This window comes from Zea mays, chromosome 3 (genome assembly GCF_902167145.1).
Source record: "Zea mays cultivar B73 chromosome 3, Zm-B73-REFERENCE-NAM-5.0, whole genome shotgun sequence".
Taxonomy (NCBI): Eukaryota; Viridiplantae; Streptophyta; class Magnoliopsida; order Poales; family Poaceae; genus Zea; species Zea mays.
Window position 1 is genome coordinate 44703582 of NC_050098.1, and position 15256 is coordinate 44718837.

A 15256-nucleotide genomic window follows, 5' to 3' on the forward strand; every position below is an offset into this window, starting at 1 on the left:
TAAAACTCCCCCTTAATGAAATCCTCCTCTTAGTGTTCAAGAGGGTTTTAGATATTAATTTTGATGAGGGTATACCAATTGAAATTATATCACAAATAAGATACCAATTTGAAAAACACATCTTAAATACAAGTTGAAAGACTAAATTTTTGAAATTGGTGGTGGTGCGGTCCTTTTGCTTTGGGCTAATACTTTCTCCCCCTTTGGCATGAATCGCCAAAAACGGATATTTGTGAGTGGAATATAAGCCCTTTTTACTTTCTCTCCCTTTGGCAAATAATAAATGAGTGAAGATTATACCAAATTGGAGAGCGGTGCGGAGCGACGGCAAAAGATGAATAATCGATGGAGTGGAGTGGAAGCCTTGTCTTCGCCGAAGACTCCATTTCCCTTTCAATCTATGACTTGGTATAAAATGTACTTGAAACCACATTAGTCATAGCACATGAAAGAGATATGATCAAAGGTATATAAATGAGCTATGTGTGCAAAACATAAATCAAAATTCCTAGAATCAAGAATATTTAGCTCATGCCTAAGTTTGGTAAATGTTTTCTTATCTAATGGCTTGGTAAAGATATCGGCTAATTGTTCTTTGGTGTTAACATATGCAATCTCGATATCCCCCTTTTGTTGGTGATCCCTTAAAAAGTGATACCGAATGGCTATGTGTTTAGTGCTGCTATGCTCAACAGGATTATCCGCCATGCGGATTGCACTCTCATTATCACATAGAAGAGGAACTTTGGTTAATTTGTAACCATAGTCCCTGAGGGTTTGCCTCATCCAAAGCAATTGCGCGCAACAATGGCCTACGGCAATATACTCGGCTTCAGCGGTAGAAAGAGCCACAGAGTTTTGCTTCTTTGAAGCCCAAGACACCAGAGACCTTCCCAAGAACTGGCAAGTCCCTGATGTGCTCTTTCTATTAATTTTACACCCTGCCCAATCAGCATCGGAATAACCAATTAAATCAAATGTGGATTCCCTGGGGTACCAAAGGCCAAACTTAGGAGTATAAACTAAATATCTCAAGATTTGTTTTACGGCCCTAAGGTGAACTTCCTTAGGATCGGCTTGGAATCTTGCACACATGCATATGGAAAGCATAATATCCGGTCGAGATGCACATAAGTAGAGTAAAGAACCTATCATCGACCGGTATACCTTTTGATCTACAAATTTACCTCCCGTGTCGAGGTTGAGATGCCCATTAGTTCCCATGGGTGTCTTGATGGGCTTGGCATCCTTCATCCCAAACTTTGTGAGTATGTCTTGAATGTACTTCGTTTGGCTAATGAAGGTGCCCTCTTGGAGTTGCTTGACTTGAAATCCTAAGAAATACTTCAACTCCCCCCATCATAGACATCTCGAATTTTTGAGTCATGATCCTACTAAACTCTTCACATGTAGATTCGTTAGTAGACCCAAATATGATATCATCAACGTAAATTTGGCATACAAACAAATCATTTGCAAGTGTTTTAGTAAAGAGAGTAGGATCAGTGTTTCCGACTTTGAAGCCATTAGCGATAAGAAAATCTCTTAGGCATTCATACCATGCTCTTGGAGCTTGCTTGAACCCATAAAGCGCCTTAGAGAGTTTATAAACATGGTTAGGGCACTCACTATCTTCAAAGCCGGGAGGTTGCTCAACATAGACCTCCTCCTTGATTGGTCCATTGAGGAAGGCACTTTTCACGTCCATTTGATAGAGCTTAAAGCCATGGTAAGTAGCATAGGCAAGTAATATACGAATTGACTAGCCTGGCTACGGGTGCATAGGTTTCACCGAAATCCAAACCTTCGACTTGTGAATATCCCTTGGCCACAAGACGGCCTTTGTTCCTTGTCACCACACCATGCTCATCTTGCTTGTTGCGGAAGACCCACTTGGTTCCTACAACATTTTGGTTAGGACGTGGAACTAAATGCCATACCTCGTTCCTTGTGAAGTTGTTGAGCTCCTCTTGCATCGCCAGCACCCAATCCGAATCTTGAAGTGCTTCCTCTACCTTGTGTGGCTCAATAGAGGAAACAAAAGAGTAATTTCACAAAAATGAGCAACACGAGATCGAGTAGTTACCCCCTTTTGAATATCGCCGAGGATGGTGTTCACGGGGTGATCTCGTTGGATTGCTTGGTGGACTCTTGGGTGTGGCGGTCTTGGACTCTCATCATCTTCCTTGTCTTGATCATTGGCATCTCCCCCTTGATCATTGCCCTCCTCTTGAGGTGGCTCATCTTCCTGATCCTCATCATCTTGAGCTTGATCCTCATCTTGGGTTGGTGGAGATGCTTGCATGGAGGAAGATGGTTGATCTTGTGCATGTGGAGGCTCTTCGAATTCCTTAGGACACACATCCCTAATGGACATGTTCCTGAGTGCGACGCATGGAGCCTCTTCATCATCTAGTTCATCAAGATCAACTTGCTCTACTTGAGAGCAGTTAGTCTCATCAAACACAATGTCACAAAAAACTTCAACTAGTCCAGTGGACTTGTTAAAAACTCTATATGCCCTTGTGTTTGAATCATAACCAAGTAAAAAGCCTTCTACAGCCTTAGGAGCAAATTTAGATTTTCTACCTCTTTTAACAAGAATAAAACATTTGCTACCAAAGACTCTAAAATATGAAACATTGGGCTTTTTACCGGTGAGGAGTTCATAAGATGTCTTCTTGAGGATTCGATGGAGATATAACCGGTTGATGGCGTAGCAAGCGGCGTTGACCGCTTTGGCCCAAAACCGATCCGAAGTCTTGTATTCATCAAGCATGGTCCTTGTCATGTCCAATAGAGTTCTATTCTTCCTCTCTACTACACCATTTTGTTGTGGCGTGTAGGGAGAAGAGAACTCATGCTTGATGCCCTCCTCCTCAAGGAAGCCTTCTATTTGTGAGTTCTTGAACTCTGTCCCGTTGTCGCTTCTAATCTTTTTGATCCTTAAGTCGAACTCATTTTGAGCCCGTCTCAAGAATCCGTTTAAAGTCTCTTGGGTTTGAGATTTTTCCTGTAAAAAGAACACCCAAGTGAAGCGAGAATAATCATCCACAATTACAAGATAATACTTACTCCCGTCGATGCTTATGTAAGCTATCGAGCCGAATAGATCCATGTGGAGTAGCTCAAGCGGCCTGTCGGTCGTCATGATGTTCTTGTGTGGATGATGAACACCAACTTGCTTCCCTGCTTGACATGCGCTACAAACCTTGTCTTTCTCAAAATGAACATTGGTTAGTCCCAAAATGTGCTCTCCCTTTAAAAGCTTATGAAGATTCTTCATCCCAACATGAGCTAGTCGACGGTGCCAGAGCCAACCCATGTTAGTCTTAGCAATTAAGCAAGTGTCGAGTTCAGCTCTATCAAAATCTACTAAGTATAGCTGACCCTCTAACACTCCCTTAAATGCTATTAAATCATCACTTCTTCTAAAGACAGTAACACCTATATCCGTAAAAAGACAGTTGTAGCCTATTTTGCATAATTGAGAAACAGAAAGCAAATTGTAATCTAAAGAATCTACAAGAAAAACATTGGAAATAGAATAGTCAGGAGATATAGCAATTTTACCCAAACCTTTGACCAAACCTTGATTTCCATCCCCGAATGTAATCGCTCTTTGGGGATCTTGGTTTTTCTCATAGGAGGAGAACATCTTCTTCTCCCCTGTCATGTGGTTTGTGCACCCGCTATCGATGATCCAACTTGAGCCCCCGGATGCATAAACCTACAAAACAATTTTAGGTCTGGTTCTTAGGTACCCAAACGGTCTTGGGTCCTTTGACATTAGAAACAAGCACCTTGGGTACCCAAACACAAGTCTTTGACCCCTTGTGTTTGCCCCCAACATATTTTGCAACTACTTTGCCTCATTTGTTAGTAAGCACATAAGATGCATCAAAAGTCTTAAATGAAATGTTATGATCATTTGATGCAATAGGAGTTTTCTTCTTAGGCAATTTAGCACGGGTTGATTGCCTAGAGCTAGATTCCTCACTCTTATACATAAAAGCATGATTAGAGCCAGAGTGAGACTTCCTAGAATGAATTCTCCTAATTTTGTGCTCGGGATAACCGGCAGGGTACAAAATGTAACCCTCGTTATCCTGAGGCATGGGAGCCTTGCCCTTAACAAAGTTAGATAATCTTTTAGGAGGGGCATTGAGTTTGACATTGCCTCCCTATTGAAAGCCAATGTCATCCTTAATGCCAGGGCGTCTCCCACTATAGAGCACGCTTCTAGCAAATTTAATTTTTTCATTTTCTAAGTCATGCTTATCAATCTTGGCACTAAGTTGAGCTATGTGATCATTTTGTTTCTTAATTAACTCTAGGTGATCATGAATAGCATCAACATTAATGTCTCTACATCTAGTGCAAATAGTAACATGTTCAACGGTAGATGTAGAGGGCTTGCAAGAATTTAGTTCAACAATCTTAGCATGTAATATAGCATTTTCATCTCTAAGATTGGAAATGGAAACATTGCAAACATTTAAATCTTTAGCCTTAGCAATCAATTTTTCATTCTCAATTTTAAGGCTAGAGAGTGATGCATTTAACTTGTCAATCTTAGTAATCAAACTAGCATTATCATTCCTAAGACTAACAAGAGAATCATCACAAACATTTAAATTCTCTACCTTAGCAATTAATTTTGCATTCTCATTTCTAAGGTTGGAAATAACATCATGGCAAGTGCTTAGCTCACTAGTTAATTTTTTTACATTTTTCTACCTCTAGAGCATAAGCATTTTTAACCTTAACATGCTTTTTGTTTTCTTTAATTAGGAAGTCCTCTTGACTATTTAAGAGTTCATACTTATCATGAATAGCACTAATTAATTCATTTAATTTCTCCTTTTGTTGCATGTTTAGGTTGGCAAATAGGGTGAGCAAATTATCCTCATCACTAGAGGTTGCATACTTAGTGGAGGATCTTGATTTTACCTTCTTCTTCTTGTCGTCCTTTGCCATGAGGCACTTGTGGACGACGTTGGGGAAGAGAAGGCCCTTGGTGACGGTGATGTTTGCGGCGTCTTCGTCGGAGAAGGAGTCGGTGGAGCTCTCGTCGGAGTCCCACTCACGGCAAACGTGGGCATCGCCGCCCTTCTTCTTGTAGTACCTCTTCTTTTCTCTTATATTTCCCTTCTTGTCGTCGCCCCTGTCACTATCACTTGATAATGGACATTTTGCAATAAAATGACCGGGCTTACCACACTTGTAGCAAACTTTCTTGGAGCGGGGCTTGTAGTCCTTCCCCTTTCTTTGCTTGAGGATTTGGTGGAAGCTCTTGATGATGAGCGCCATCTCCTCATTGTCGAGCTTGGAGGCGTCGATGGGGATCCTACTTGGTGTAGAATCCTTCTTTTCTTCCGTCGCCTTGAATGCGACGGGTTGCACCTCGGTGTTGAGGTGGCGCCTTGCTCGATGATTTTCTTGGATCCTTTGATCATTAATTCAAAGCTCACAAATTTTCCTATCACTTCCTCGGGAGACATTAGTGTGAATCTAGGATCACCATGAATTAATTGAACTTGCGTAGGGTTAAGGAAAATAGGTGATCTAAGAATAACCTTGGTCATTTCATGGTCATCCCATTTGGTGCTCCCGAGGTTGCGCACTTGGTTCACCAAGGTCTTGAGCCGGTTGTACATCGCTTGTGGCTCCTCCCCTTGGTGAAGCATGAAGCGACCGAGCTCCCCCTCGATCGTCTCCCGCTTGGTGATCTTGGTCACCTCGTCTCCTTCGTGCGCGGTCTTGAGCACGTCCCAAATTTCCTTTGCGCTCTTCAACCCTTGCACCTTATTATACTCCTCTCGACATAGAGAGGTGAGGAGTATAGTAGTGGCTTGGGAGTTGAAGTGTTGAATTTGCTTGACCTCCTCCAAGTCGTAATCTTTGTCTCCCTTCTTTGGTACCTGCGCTCTATACTCAACAATATCCCATATGCTTTTGTGGAGTGAGGTTAGGTGATGCCTCATTTTATCACTGCACATAGAATAATCTTCACCTTCAAGCATAGGTGGTTTGCCTAATGGAACGGAAAGTAATGGAGTGCGTTTTAAAATACGAGGATAGTGAAGGGGCATCTTACTATACTTCTTGCGCTCATGGCGTTTAGAAGTTGCGGATGCCGATTCCGAGCCGGAGGTAGAGGGTGACGAAGAGTCGGTCTCGTAGTAGACCACCTTCTTCATCTTCTTCTTCTTGTCACCCTTCCGTTGGGACTTGATGGAGGAAGAGGATTCCTCCTTGTGCTTGTTGGCAGACTCCCTTGAGTGTGTTCTCCCCGAGCTTGCGGACTTGTCACCGGTCCTGATCTCCCTCTTGGTGGATGCTCCCGACATCACTTCGAGCGGTTAGGCTCTAATGAAGCACTGGGCTCCGATACCAATTGAAAGTCGCCTAGAGGGGGGGTGAATAGGGCGAATCTGAAATTTACAAACTTTAAGCACAACTATAAGCCAGAGTTAGTGTTAGAAATATAAACGAGTCCGGAAGAGAGGTTGAAAACAAATCACAAGCAAATAAGACGGATGACACGGTGATTTGTTTTACCGAGGTTAGGTTCTTGCAAACCTACTCCCCGTTGAGGTGGTCACAAAGACCGGGTCTCTTTCAACCCTTTCCCTCTCTCAAACGGTCACTTAGACCGAGTGAGCTTCTCTTCTCAATCAAACGGGACACTAAGTCCCCACAAGGACCATCACACAATTGGTGTCTCTTGCCTTGGTTACAATTGAGTTGGAATCAAGAAAGAAGGAAGAAAAAAAGCAGCTGTGGCGGAACTGCCCGAATTATTCCGACTTAAGTGCCTAAGCCCTGCCTTAGAGGCTAGACCACACTTAAATGGGAATAACCCGTCAATCCCTCGGATCTAGTCCGACACGGCCACTGACAGGATCAAGTACCACAATCTCACTAGATGGTGAGTCACAGAGCAAATACAATAAAGCATAAAACCATACATGCCAGAGTATTTAATTATTACATCATCATCATCATCATCGGAGTTTTTGCAAAAGTAACCATCATTGTTCGAAGTGCAGCGGAATAAAACTAACGATAATTAAACAGAGAGATGGGGAAGCCTGTCCCATCACTCCTCATGCTCCTCCTCGGCTGAGGCAGGGTCCCACTCAACAGTCCAACCCGGTGGTAAGGTGGACGGCCAAGTCACTCCAGCAACCATGTCCTCCAGAGAACCTGTAAAAATTATGCCACAAGCAAGGCTGAGTATACTAATACTCAGCTAGACTTACCCGGTGTGAGGAGTCTACTCCTCTACCTCTAGACATGCAGCTGTTTGGCTGTGGGGTTTGGTTGCCAAAAGCACTAGCTGAGTTTCTAAATCAAGATTTTAACTTAGTCAAGTTAAGTGTGACTCTCTTAAGGCTAAAAGTGTACTATCTATTCATACAAAGTAGCAAACATTTTAGCAATCAACATCTTATATCATCTCCGCATCATTCCACTTGTTACTCAATGTAGCAGCATGGATCAAGCAGTCTCATTAGCTGCGAGAAGCAGACGATTCGAATCGAGTTTTTATCCTTGCAAGGTAAACCTAAACACACGACATGCAGGGGCACTCCGTCCCCACACACATCAACCGTCCCCATTGATTCCCTGGCAACAGATCAGGGCTCACCGCCTTGGCGTACAATGCCCCACTGACCCCGACTGGCCGTCGTGCAGTGGCCGCACTTGTACCCACCATAACCGGAATGGGAGACCTCGTCTCAGGTCGCATGAGGGGCAAAGTCTGCGGGCAGGTTCACTCAGGTACTAGGCTTACCGATTTACCATATTTCTCGGCATGTGCTTAGTACGTTCAAACGCTTGACTCACGGTACCACACCTTAATCCTTATTCAAATTTTCATCCCGTGAACAACCAATCCCCATGGATTGTTGTCACAAACCAGCATCAGTATGATATGAAAGTGGGTACAATCAATGACCTGACCTCGCGCGAGTGCTAGAAAAATCACTCGACTTCTACCGAGATCCTACTTTATAAAGCAGCTACTCGACTTAGCATACTAGTATTCATCTCAATAGGATTCCTGAGATCATGCAACTAGGGTTTCAAGAAATTCCTACACTTAAGTGCACAATCAATCCTACAATCATTAAGTGAAGTAAAATAGCATAAATAACAGGTTATGCATAAAACCGGGGCTTGCCTTCCAAAGCAGTGGCAGGCAGGTCCTCTGGTGCAGGTTCGGGTGCTGGATCTGGGGCTACCTCCTGAGCAGCTCCTTGCTCCGGCACGAGGATGTACTCTCTGTCAGCAAGATTACAGTCTATCGAATGCAATGAACATGTATGTCATAATTATGCAGGATTTAATAATATTATGGAAGAGAACTAAGTTAAGAAGTAACTTAGGGTTTCTTAGTCATGCGGGGCTTCTAGTGGTATATATACATAGATACATAGACTTACGACCTTTTAAGTTTAGGTTTTCTTTTAGGATAACACAGTGGATTGTTATTGCCTTGATACATTTTAGTGGACAGATTACAAAGGTTTTAGGATAACCTTAATTCACATTATTCTTTTTTTCCTTTCCTTAATTCCCATTTAGGGTTTCTAGGGTAGGTTTGAACTACAACAGGGTTTTAATAATTTCCAAAAATTCTGTAAAAATTACAGTGGGTTGTCACTGGCTATTTTAGCTTGTTTTAAGAATTTGAGGCTTAAAGTATAAAAGTTAGGCCTTAAACAAAAATAACAAAAGTTAGGCAAAAAGGGGCACTTTACACTATACCTCCTAGTCAGGGGTAGGTTCTGTCCTAAAGGTTATTTTTGTTGGCATCCTCTGGTAATAATAGGTCTTTGTGCTAAAAATCACAGGAAACTAAGGGGTGGTTAATTAGCTATGATTTTCTCAAGTTTAATGTCAAAAAGGCACTTTCTACTACATTATTATTTGAAAAATGTCAAACAGCAGATTTCTTATTTTTCCTAAGTTCTTTCTGATAAAACAATAGTTATCCCAAGGGTGGGGGTGTTTTTACCTTGGGGTCATTTTTGTAGGGTTTTTCTAAGTTATCCTTGTTTTATTAAAATAAAAGATACCTTACTTAATTTGTACTAATCTAGGGTATGATATATTTTTCCAGTGAACCCTATTGAACAAGTAACCTAACAAAAATAGAAGTACTCTCTGGTTCATTAATTAAGTTACATTTTCTATTTTCCCTAGCTTTAAGCATATTATAGAATAAAGGGTAAAACTAACTTAAATGGAGTGGACAGAGGTGTTTAACATTTTTAACTATGTTAGTAGGTAGATATAAACTTCTCCAAATTTTTCTACCCTTGTTTAAATAGTACAACCATTTTTCTTGCTATTATTAAGCTTTTGGTTCAAACTGTAATTAAATCAGGACCTTACATTTTTCTATAGTACTTATGGGGTTTTATATTTTTCTTAGACAGGTTACATTATTTAGAGTCTGGCAAAATTAGTTTGACCAAATTTGGGTAAACCAAACAGAAGTTATGGGTTTTTAAAGTTTCTGTTTGAATTTAAATCAGGTTTTAATTAAGTTTTTCTGGAAAAACAGTTTGCGCCGAGGTCCCTGGGTTTAAACTGAATCAAACCTCGCAGATCTACCCTTACGCCACTATTTACTTGAGTCACTGACTTTTCACTTAACCCCCTGGATTTCCCTCCCTCTCACCCGCAGTCCCTCCCTTAACTGAAACAGTAGCCGCGGGAAAAGAAAGGGTGGCACGGCTTACCGGCGGCGAGGGAGGTCCGGCGAGGTGGTCGGTGATGTTCAGGAGGTCGCGACGGTCACGCCGATGTGCGGGTCGGCGTCAGAGGTGGTCGGAGCTCCCCTGGCCACGAACACAGGCGGCGGGGATCGACGGCGACGCCTGCTCCGGCCAAACCACGGCGGGAGAGTTCAATTAAAGGGCACGAGGAGCTTCACGGGATGACACAGAGGCCATGCGCGCAACGAATCGGGAAATGGTGAAGGGGTTTACCCGGTCCACGCGCGCCGGCGAGTTCTTGAACTCCGGTGAGCGCGATTTGGCCTCTCCGGTGACGCGGGCCCTCGGTCCAAGCTTGAGCTAGGCTCACGGTCTCCCTAGGAAGCTATCTGGGGGCTTGAATCGAACGGAGGGGGAATGGAGAGGGGTTGGCCACGGCGGTGGCTCTCGGGCGGCACTGGCGGGTCGCGGGGAGGTCGCCGGAGGCAATGGCTGGCTCGGGCGAGTCCGGCGAGGTACGGAGGAAGCAATGGGGAAGGCAACCGAGCGCTAGGGCGGGTTTTATAGGCGCGGACGCGGTCGGGGCGCCGGCTCAACCGTTTGGCGCGACGCGGGCACGCGGGGCGCGCGCGCGGGCGTGCTCTGGCGAGCTCAGAGCGCGTCGAACACGTGGCGCGTTGCTTCTGCCCGTGTTCTTCGCTCTGCTGAGCGGCCAGGCGTACGAATCTTGCCCTACCGCCTGTGGGAGATCTCTTCCCTGCACCTAGAGCTACCTAGTTCATGTGAGTTCCAAGAGTAGATGTGGTCTGGTTGAGGAGATATGGTAGCGCCAAGTCCTGTCTGTCTGCCCTGTGCAAACCGAGACAAAACCAGTGCCAACTCGTGTCAAATGGTTTTGGCTTGGGTTCAAACTTTTCCAGGGAATTCTAGGGTTCATTTGGCGCCATTTTGTCCATTAGGTCGACAGGTTTTGAAGAGGGGATCAAGGTGAACAGGTGGGATCTTTGCTCAAGGGTTGATTTTTGACTTAGGCAAAAATCTGAATTTCTCCCTTGTGTTCAACCTTTGGTGATCTTTTTAGGACCTTTCTGAAAACTTTTTGGGGGTACTTCCTTACTATCAATGGTAGGTTATTGAGTATATTACAACCTTTGTATTTGGCCCAAACCATGATCATGGTGTTTACATGATCTTCTGATCATGGCTTCTATTAGGGTTATTATTGCATATTGGGGGTTTTGTTCTAGGGTTTTGGGAGATCCCCACTTAGATGTGCATGATAAGCTAGGGCATGACATCCAAGGTGGATTACACTTGCTTAGGACCTAGAATTCCAAGTTTGGTATACTTTGCCCAAATCAGCCTTCATGTGATAATGGGTAAAAGGGGTAACTCTGGGATGGACACCCTGAGTAACACCTGGGGTGTTACAGCCCTCCCCCCTTAAAGGAATCTCGCCCCGAGATTTAGGTAGAGTCCCTTGGAGGGGGCTTGAAGGTGTGATGGTGTTGTTTTTCCTTTATACTTAAGTTTCTCTTGTTAACTGCTCTTCGAATGTCATCCTCTTTGCAACTTCAGAAGGAAGCCCTTCTTAAGTTAAATCCACAACTTAGACTACCTTTGTTATCTAAGTTTCTCTTATAATTGAATTCAAAGGGCAGGTGGGGGTGGGGTTTGGGGGTTACATACCGACTCCTTTGGGTAGAAAGTCGGGGAAGCGAGAGCGTAGAAAATCCTCAGTTTCCCATGTAGCTTCTTCTGCTGAATGGTGACTCCATTGAACCTTATACATCCTGACCGACCTTGCCCGAGTTGATCTTTCCTTTTGATCTAGCATCTTGACGGGGTACTCTTGGTAGGATAAATCTGGTTCTATCTCAATGTCTGGTTCTGGGAGTACTTCAGTGGGTAGACGAACGCATTTCCGCAGCTGAGATACGTGGAACACATTATGAACTGCCGACATGTGAGGTGGCAATTCCACTTGATAGGCTACGGGTCCACAACTTGCCTTGATCTCATAGGGTCCAATGTAGCGAGGGGCTAACTTGCCCTTGATCCCGAATCTCTGGACACCCTTGGTGGGTGATACCTTAAGATAGACATGATCTCCCACCTCAAACTGTAGAGGCTTCCGCCTTTTATCATGATAGCTCCTTTGCCTGGCCTGAGCAGCTTCTAAGTTCTTGGTAATAACCCTGACCTTTGCCTCTGCCTCGAGTACCAAGTCTGGCCCAAAAATTTCCCTTTCTCCTGCTTGAGACCAATTTAGTGGGGTCCTACACCTTCTCCCATATAATGCCTCAAAAGGTGCCATCTTCAAACTGGACTGATAGCTATTGTTGTAAGAGAACTCTGCCAAAGACAGACACCTGTCCCAATCTTTTCCATAATGTAGTGCACAAGCTCGCAACATATCTTCCAAAATTTGATTCACCCTTTCTGTCTGGCCATCTGTTTGGGGGTGATATGCTGAGCTTCGGATGACATGGGTCCCAAGTGACTCTTGCAATTGTTCCCAAAATCGTGCCACAAAAGGTGCTCCTCTATCAGATACAATGGTCTTGGGAATACCATGCAACCTCACTATCTGATCAACGTAAATTTCAGCGTACTTCTCTGTCCTGTGGGTGGTATGCACTGGCAAGAAATGAGCAGTCTTGGTCAGTCTGTCCACGATAACCCAAATTGAATCATGGTGCCTGGAGGTATTGGGTAATCCCACTATAAAGTCCATGCAAATGTCCTCCCATTTCCAAGATGGTATGGGAAGGGGTTGCAGAGGGCCTGCTGTCTTCAAGTGACTAGCCTTTATCCTCTGACAAGTGTCACACTCGGATATGTACTTGGCAATTTCCCTTTTCATTCTAGTCCACCAATATAGAGGTCTGAGATCATGATACATCTTGTTGCTACCAGGGTGCATGGAGAATTTGGAAAGGTGAGCTTCGTCCAATATCTTCTTTCTAAGCTCAGGGTCCTTGGGAACAACCAATCGATCTCCAAACCATAGAATTCCCTTGCTATCCTGTCTGAAACACTTGTATTTTTCTGCCTTTTGCTTGATCATATCTTTGATAACCTGAACACCCTTATCCTCAACCTGTGCCCTTATGATCTGCTCTTGCAACGTGGGCTCCACCGAGATATAGCTTAGGTCACCCGAAGAAACAACTTCCAGGTTTAATCTGCACAACTCATCACACAGGGTGGTAACTCCCACATCCATGCTCATGCAATAGCACTGGGCCTTTCTGCTTAAGGCATCTGCCACAACATTGGCCTTACCAGGGTGGTAATGCACCTCCAGATCATAGTCCTTGATCAACTCTAACCATCTCCTTTGCCTCATGTTCAGATCTGCCTGAGTGAAGATGTATTTGAGACTCTTGTGATCAGTGTAGATGTTACAGTGAGCTCCCATCAGGTAGTGTCTCCAAATCTTCAGAGCATGAACTACAGCTGCCAACTCTAGATCATGTGTAGGGTAGTTCTGCTCATGGGGCCTGAGTGCCCGGGAAGCATAAGCAATCACTCTGTTCTCTTGCATCAAGACACATCCCAAACCAGTACCAGAAGCATCACAATAAACTTCAAATGGCTTGGTGTTGTCAGGTTGAGCTAACACCGGGGCTGTTGTCAAATGCTGCCTCAAGGTATGGAAGGCATCTTCACACTTTTGGCTCCACTCAAATTTGACTCCCTTCTTCAACAGTTCAGTCATTGGTTTGGCAATTCTGGAGAAATCTGGAATAAATCGTCGATAATACCCTGCCAATCCCAGAAAACTCCGAATTTGCTTTACTGTGGTCGGGGGTTTCCAATCCATCACTTCTTGCACCTTCTCAGGATCAACTGATACCCCATCCTGAGAAATTGTATGACCCAAGAATTTGATCTCCTTCAGCCAGAACTCACACTTACTCAGCTTAGCATACAACTGATGATCACGCAGTCTCTGAAGTACAGTATGCAAGTGTTTGGTGTGCTCGGCTTCGTTCTTGGAATAGATCAGTATATCATCAATGAAAACGACCACAAACTTGTCTAACTCTGGCATGAATACTGAGTTCATCAAATACATAAAATAAGCCGGGGCATTGGTCAGCCCAAAAGACATCACCAGAAACTCATACAGTCCATATCTGGTAGAGAAAGCTGTCTTGGGAATATCACTAGCACGGATCTTTATTTGATGGTATCCTGAGCGAAGGTCTATCTTGGAGAATACCTTGGCTCCAACCAATTGATCAAACAGAACATCAATGCGGGGCAGCGGGTATTTGTTCTTTATAGTTACCGCATTGAGAGGACGGTAGTCAACACACATCCTCAAACTCTCATCCTTTTTCTTCACAAATAAGGCTGGACATCCCCATGGTGAAGTGCTGGGACGAATAAACCCCTTGTCCAACAACTCTTGCAATTGCTTCTTCAATTCTGCCAATTCCGCGGGAGGCATCCGATAGGGTCTCTTGGAGATCGGAGCAGTCCCGGGTTGCAACTCAATTGCGAACTCAATGTCTCGGTCAGGTGGCATTCCTGGCAATTCATCCGGAAAAACATCTGGATAGTCACAGACCACTGGGATCTTTTCCACTGGGGATTCTATCATAACCAAAGCACAAGAACGGGTGCATCCCTGGTCGGGTAGATATAAGGTAATCTCACCATCCAAAGGGGAGCGGAGTTCTATGGCTCTAGCTGCGACATCAATCACTGCGTGGTGTCGTGACAACCAATCAGTCCCTAAGATGATATCCACACTATCCAATCCCATTATCATTAGGGTAGTTTTGAAAATGAGACTACCCAGCTTAATTGGCACGTGCCTACAGATCTGATAGGAGGCAACCCTGCCTCCTGGTGTTGAGATTGTGATACCCCCATTGGTGTGGTGAAAAGGCAATTGGCACTTGGCACTAAATTTGGTACTGATAAAACTGTGTGATGCACCAGAATCAAAAAGAACAATAGCAGGATAATTCAAAACTGTAAAGATACCAGTCAAGACGGGTGCTCCCTCTGGAATGTCAGCCATGGTGGTGAAGTTCAGCCTGCCTTGCCTCACTTGCGCCTTCTGTCTCTTGCCTTGGTTCTGATTTGCATTCTGCCCCTGCCTCTGCTGGTTCCTGGGGCAATTCTTGGCATAATGCCCAGTGTTGCCACAGGTGAAACACCTGTTGTCATTGGCTTGACGGTACTGTTGCTGCTGCTGATTGCCCCTCTGAGCTGGAAATTGGGTGCGGTTGGGTGCCTGCTGCTGCTGCTGAGGTCGGATTACCCATCGCCCTTGCTGCTGTTGGGGTCCCCTGCCCTGGGTGTCGGACACAATCCGGAAACGCTGTGGCTGAGCTGAGGGTCCTGCCACAGGGGTCTTCCTTTTCTTCTCTGCCTGCCTAGCCGTAATGCAGTCCTCTTGGGAGATAGCCATGTTGACCAACTCATTGTAGCTGTTGGCCCTGACGGTGTTGAGACGATCCCGGAGTTTAGTGCTGAGCCCCCTTCTGAATCTGTCC